The sequence below is a fragment of the Leuciscus leuciscus genome, assembly GCF_965113295.1.
Source record: "Leuciscus leuciscus genome assembly, chromosome: 16".
Lineage (NCBI taxonomy): Eukaryota > Metazoa > Chordata > Actinopteri > Cypriniformes > Leuciscidae > Leuciscus > Leuciscus leuciscus.
This window is the reverse complement of record NC_138740.1, coordinates 3,668,327-3,674,887: the sequence shown is the minus strand read 5'-3', so window position 1 is coordinate 3,674,887 and position 6,561 is coordinate 3,668,327. Positions and strand designations below refer to the sequence as shown.

Below are 6,561 nucleotides of genomic sequence, written 5' to 3'. Positions count from 1 at the left end.
TAGGATTTAATTGTAATATAGTGAATTAAAAACTCAAAATACAAAGATGGTCAAAATGAATCCCTTTTTTATACCCAAAAAAGGCAACGTGACTCAGGAGTCGCATATATTTCAAAACGTGCTAAATAACAACATGAACAAAATATTATTACATTTTCTTCTTCAGCACCTTAAGACAATGTTCAAAATTAATGTTAGCAGTATTATTATTATTTTTCCAGAAGAAAAGTAAGTTTAATATATATATTTACTTTCCTCAAAATCTGAATGTCCTGCACCATCGGTAGCCATGTTGGATTTAGGTCAGGCTGACTAATTTATCACAAAAAACTTGAAGTAAATCATGTGACCAGCATACTCAAGACAGACCAGGCTGTGAGAAATGATAAAAAGGATTTGATGAAAAAAAAAAGTTCTTATGCCCCAAAAAAGACAATAAAAACGATGTGACTCCCAGGTCACGCTGCCGGTTTTAGGGTTAAGTAGGCTATAATTATCTACATAAAATGTCTAAATATTTGTATATATATATAAATATTTGTTGATAATTATAGCCTACTTAATTATATAATTATATAATAATAAATTGACAAATAAAAACTAAGACAAATAATTTGTATATATTTGCTGATAATTAAAGTCCAGATAAAGTCTTGATACGCGTTATAATCACGTCGATCACCAACACAACTTGTCAATAGTCAAGGTAGTTTCCGAAGTTCTTAAAAAAATATTTCACTGTATAATTACTTACTTTAGTATATTTAAAAATAAAAGTATAATAACACTTTTAATACAGACATTTTTTAATACAACACAAGTTAACTTCATCAACTTTGTTGTTATATTATTTTTTTTTATCATTTTTGTCTCCTTTTCTTCCTCTGATGGACTGCCACTGGGCATATCGCTTATTGTAAAGAATAATAATAAATAAATAGATTGATACATTTAATGAATGTTATAAAACTAAGGCAATCAGCTTCCGGAGCTCCTGGGTGTACACTCAAAAAAATATTTAACCCCAAAAGTTAAAACTTATGTATTTCAATTACATGTCAATTTTCCATCCAATTTAATCACATAAATCCAACGTAAAAGTTAACATTTTATTTAAGCTTCACCATCATGTTCAGTTGATGTGAATGAATTAAATAATGGTTATGTGAACTAATGAACTGTGATTCAAGATTGTGTATTAATTAAACTTTACTCATTTCAAATAAATAGTTATTACTTGCTTTATATAACTATCTTACATTTCATTAATTCTATTGAATAAACTGTCAAACACGTTAAATTTTCAGACATTTATTGTGTGCAATTTGCTGCCCAAGTCAAAAGCATCATCCAGTCTGACAAAAGAAACAAATAATGACATATACAGCACTTTACAAATTAATGCAACAGTTTTATGCATCCTCCCAAACTGTACTTTCTGTGGTTATTACTCATGTTACACTTTTAGTTTAAAACCTGTGTGCCAAGTAACAGGGATCCAAATTTCAGGGATCAGACATTCTTTTCACATTTTTAAGGTAAACATTTTGACATCACTGCATAGTACAGTAATCAGTTTGTGCCTTCTTCTGATCTGAAATTTCAAACACGAATGTAATTGGTACCATGCATCTTCATAAATATTTGTAAAACAAATAAACAATCAGGACATTGGATAACAAATAATACAAAATGAACACATACCCATCTTCCTTAAAAAAATTTTTTTTAACATATAACACGTTTTCACAATTCAACATTTAGGCAAGAACAAAGTGTCCTACTCACTGCCTCAGCTGCCTGATCAAGCTATCCATGGAGTATGCTGCATACCTAAAGAAGATCTCCACCAAGAATGTCCAATCTTAGTTTTGGTGGTGGATTATTGCTGAACTCTGTGTAAGCTCTCTGAAGCTGAATTTCAGCAGAACACAGGAACAAAAAAAAAATCTGAGGCAAAGAACTGTTCTTGACTATAACAGTCTCGGCTCTGCTGCAAAACTCAACAGCACAAGGGCTAACATCTCTCGTGTCAAGAGTATCAGAGCTACAAAAGCATGAATGGTGCATTAGGTGCAGTCTCTTGCATGCTGGAGTTAGTGTCATCAGTCCGTCGAAAAATTCCTTTCAGGGCATCACTGTCTTAAAAGTTTTTAAAGTTCTTAATCTCCCTTCAGTTGTTGGAAACATCTAGGCAGTGACGGACTGGCCATTGGTCAATGTGGGCAAATGCCACTGCGGCCGCCTGGTCTCATAATAATAATAATAGCCCTATGAACTAAATAATAATAATGACTTTTTATTTATATTTTTCCTGTGAAGGACAAATAGCCTAAAAGTATGTAATCTCTCTATTTATAAGGTATTTTGAATGTTTTTAGTCAGTGGAATTTCTCGCGATCATTGACCTGATGAGATGATAGATAATGACAAGTGAATGATGGGTAATGAGAGCATATCAACAACACGGAGTGAAAGAAAATGGATCGAGGAATGAGAAAACGGCGAGTAGAAAAGGGTGGAGCAGAAAAAAAGAGAGAGAAGCAGCGTAAGGCTTTATTGGCTGAAAGTGGGAAAAGCGTGGCCTCTCTGCTAAAATTGCCAGGGCCTCTTTTTGGTGCCAGTCCGCCACTGCATCTAGGCAAGAAGTAAATGTCCTATTCACTTAAACATTGTGCCTGAACCTTTGGGGAAAGCTTGCTGCCATCCAAATTCATCATAACCTTTTGAAAGAATTCAAACATGAATTTGAGACTCTGAGGGTAGCTTAAGTTGAGAGCGTAGATCAGTCCGAACAGCATTAGCAATCCAAAGGAAACACTCTTTCAGGGCTGTAGCCGCTGCACACCCTATATCACTACTCCAACATCCTCTGGCTCGTCCTCAGCGCAGCACCTTCTTTACCAATCACAAAAAGCCCCAGATACCCCTTTTCCACCAAGGCAGAGCTGGTGCTGGTTCGGAGCCAGAGCCTAGTTTCAAATCGGTTCTTTGTTTTTCCACCGCCAAAGCACCAGCTCCGAACCAGTAAAACTGGTTCTTAAGTAGCACCAAATCATTGCAGGGTCTAGAACGGAGCCAAGAAAGAACCGCTTGCGTCAGAGGCTGGGGGCGGGGTTACCGTGGCCAACAAGACTGAAGAGAAACTTGTGACCGCCATTTTTAAATAGCAGCTAGTCGAGCTAATAGCAGCTCGATTATAATATCCGTCTATGTAAGTTACGGCGAGCTGCACGAACGCGTTGGATTCGCCGTGTTTGGATGCCGATTTATTTTCGCAAACCCATGAGCATCCATAGTAACGCAACGTCTATTATTGTTGATGCCTTGTTCGAGATGCATCGGAGCAGCGTGGACCGATCAGAGCTGCGGGAGTGTTTGGAGATCATACGACTCCTTGTGCTTTTTAAACGCTTTCGCAGTGCTTTGATTTCATGTGCTGATCGTTCTGCGAGAAGCCGATGCATCTCGAACAAGTCTGGTGTGTTTGTGTTTGGCGCTGCCGCACTAGCGTTGCTGGGCAACATGATACGTATGCAGTGACGTAAGATATAGCTCTGTTGTGGCTCTCTGGCCGGTGGAAACGCAAACCGGTTCTTAGTAAGCTCGTCAGTCGAACCAACTCCGAACTGGCAATAGCTCTAGCTCTGAACCAGCACCCGGTTCTTGTTGGTGGAAAACGGGTAAGAGTGGTCTCAGAAATTCCTCTCTCAGCTTCTTCAGGATTGCAGTCCTAAGCCAAAACAAAAGACAAACAATCAAATAATAATTAACACCTTGTTTAGTTTCACTGAAATATTGGTAACATACAGGCTGGCAATAGGTTTAGGCAATTACAAAAAGTACATAATATACAAACCTCAATTTCTTATATATATATTAGGGCTGGGGGAATTAACGCGTTAATCTTTGCGATTAATTTGAAATGTTTAACGCGTTAAAAAAAAATAACGCAATTGACGCAGCACTTTTTTTTTTTGCCTCGTTTTAATGATTTCCTGTTGCGTCTGCTATTAAAAAGGCCGAAATATGCCGTCCCGCCCCTCCATGTTCGGCGGTCAGGTTTCATTCTCGGGCAGCTTTCATGAGCGGGTCTTTTCCGCTCGGTATGTGCGTCGTGCTCTGTGCTCTGTGCTCTGTGCTCCGCGCGCACGCGCGCGTGAGTGTGTGTGTGTCGGTCGGCGCGTGCGTGCGTGCGTGCGTGCGTGTGTGTGTGTGTGTCGGCTCGCGCTGTCGTTAATGGCCCAGCAGCGGCGAGCTCTCCGTTCCGTGTGTGTGTGTGTGTGTGTCGGCGGCTCTGTCGTTAACGGCCCAAAGGCTTCAATCATGTACTAAGCACTGGAAAAGTAAAGTCCACTCAAGTAACGTGAAATTTCTCTGTTGACTTCTGTTTGCTGAGCTGGTATAGCCATGCTGGGCAACAATGGTAAAATGACCTGCTCTGATCACATGCTCTGGTAATAATAGCTTTGTAGGACTATATTTTGTTTTAATAATTAATAAAATAATAATAATAATAATAATAATCTGTTAAATTGATTATGTTGATTGATTATTGAAAAAGAATAATATATTGATATATTGATGTTTAATATTTTAATATAGGGCTATTTTCTGTTCCCTTTTTTTCCTGTGTTGTTTAATTAGGTGATTCTAAGTTTAAATATTGATGATTACAAGCTTGGGGGAAGCGCAATTAATTGCAATTAATTACAGAAATTGTGCAATTAATTAGTAAATTTTTTTTAATCGATTCCCAGCCCTAATATATATATATAATAATAATAAAATATAAAAAAAACACTGATTATAGTACATTTTAAATATATATGTATATATTTTATATGATTATATATTTTATATACAATATCTGTAATTAGTTATAAATAAATCAAATGCAGTTTACCACACCTTGTCTGTAATTGCCATAATGTTCTTCTGTCCAGAAGCACCACCTTTGCTGCTGCAAAGCTTGTGTAGATAACAGTGTATCTGTCCAGCTGCGCCAAGAACTTTGACAGAATTGGCAATTTATGAATTCTAAAAAAATAATAATAATAAAAAAAAAAAGAGAGAAATAAAGATGGCCATGAAATATGCCTACTGTGGAGGAATTCATTGTAATTTACTATTTATTCTTGTGTAAATATCAATAACACTTACTTCATTTACTGTGAACAGTGCAGGCCACCTGGTTTGTAAATCAGACACCAATTGTCCTAAAAGTGCAAGTACAAGTCAATTACTATATATTACTATACACAAGGATGCCTGAACCTCACCCCAAAATGTCCATGTTTAAGCTTAGAATGTTTCAATAACTCATACCTACAGGATCATTCTGTGCCACACACTTTACATTGCCACATTTCCAAAACTCACATATCTGAAATTCAAAAAGAGAGGAAAAACAACAGACATCACACTTTTGCAAAGCAATTAAACGTCAAGTATAAATTATTACAAAAAAAACATATACCGTAATTGGGTGATTGTGCCAAACCAGAGCCAGAAATGTTGGAATAGTGTCACATCGATGAGGACTCTGAAATAGCAAAGACATACAGTTTTATTTTTTTGTAATGAAACTACAAATCAGCATGGAAAAAATAAGCATTTTCCACTTAATTGAATCGTATAAACCTTTGCATGTGGATAACTTTCATATACAGTCGATTAAGTTTGTGCAACGGTTTGGCATGTTCAAAGGATTTTTCAAGCAAAGTAAAATTTAGGCCTAACTTACGTCGAGATGAATAAGTTACACGTTGTTATTAAAAATGACGCACATATTGTCATTCGACCGTAGGCCTATAAATGAACAAAGTTACAGATATTTTTTAAGATATTTGTTTTAACGAGAAATCCTATACAATTTTACCTGAAAACCTTAATTTGGGCCTACGTTAGATTGACTTTGTTTGTGCAACGCAAATATCATACGCGTAATCTGCCTAAATGCAAAAATGATGAACATACAGGTAACAGTTAGTCAGTCGACAAAAAATCTTACAAAAGATATTTTAACGTTACTCTTTATATAACTGGAAAGGCCGAAAAGGTTCATTCGTCTGAAGTGCAGTCACGGAAAAACTAAGATATTAATTAAATCAGATCCATCACATTTATAAAATAATAGTTGATGTTGAAGTCTAAATCATTTATAAATATAGAAAATAACTTACCTTGTTGAATATTCGACATCTGTTAAAGCAAATCGCTGACGCTGAATCTTGTATCGCACCTCCAAGCTCAACGACTGTTGCCGCCTGCGCTTTCACAATGGTTTTTTTTATTTTTTTTTATTTTTTTTACTCTAGTGCGCATGCGCCACATCTGAATCTGCTCCTTACGGCAACAAATCAAGTATAGTGTATGTAATTTGATCAGTTTGGACTTGGATCCATTACATTCATGTTGTGTAAGAGTAATTCGCAACAATAATGATAATTTTATAAATTTTTTAATATATTTTAGTTAAATTGTTTGCTTAAAGTCAATTAGTGGCAAGAATCATTTTTAAGTCATCTCTTCTCTTCCCTCTCTCTTTCTCTCACAGTT

At 36.1% G+C, this 6,561-nt stretch overlaps 1 long non-coding RNA gene across 2 annotated transcripts; it reads right to left on the bottom strand.

The window, feature by feature from the left end:
• Positions 1-2,911: 2,911 nt before the first annotated feature.
• On the bottom strand, positions 2,912-6,251 carry LOC309478080. 2 transcript variants are annotated; one of them, XR_014198813.1, is made up of 5 exons: positions 6,186-6,251; positions 5,480-5,545; positions 5,164-5,386; positions 4,912-5,040; positions 2,912-3,733 (listed from the first exon to the last, which is right to left on the bottom strand). It is a non-coding gene; the product is annotated as an uncharacterized lncRNA (long non-coding RNA). The 2 variants fall into 2 exon arrangements; XR_014198814.1 differs by having other exon boundaries at positions 4,912-5,012.
• Between the last annotated feature and the right edge of the window lie 310 nt (positions 6,252-6,561).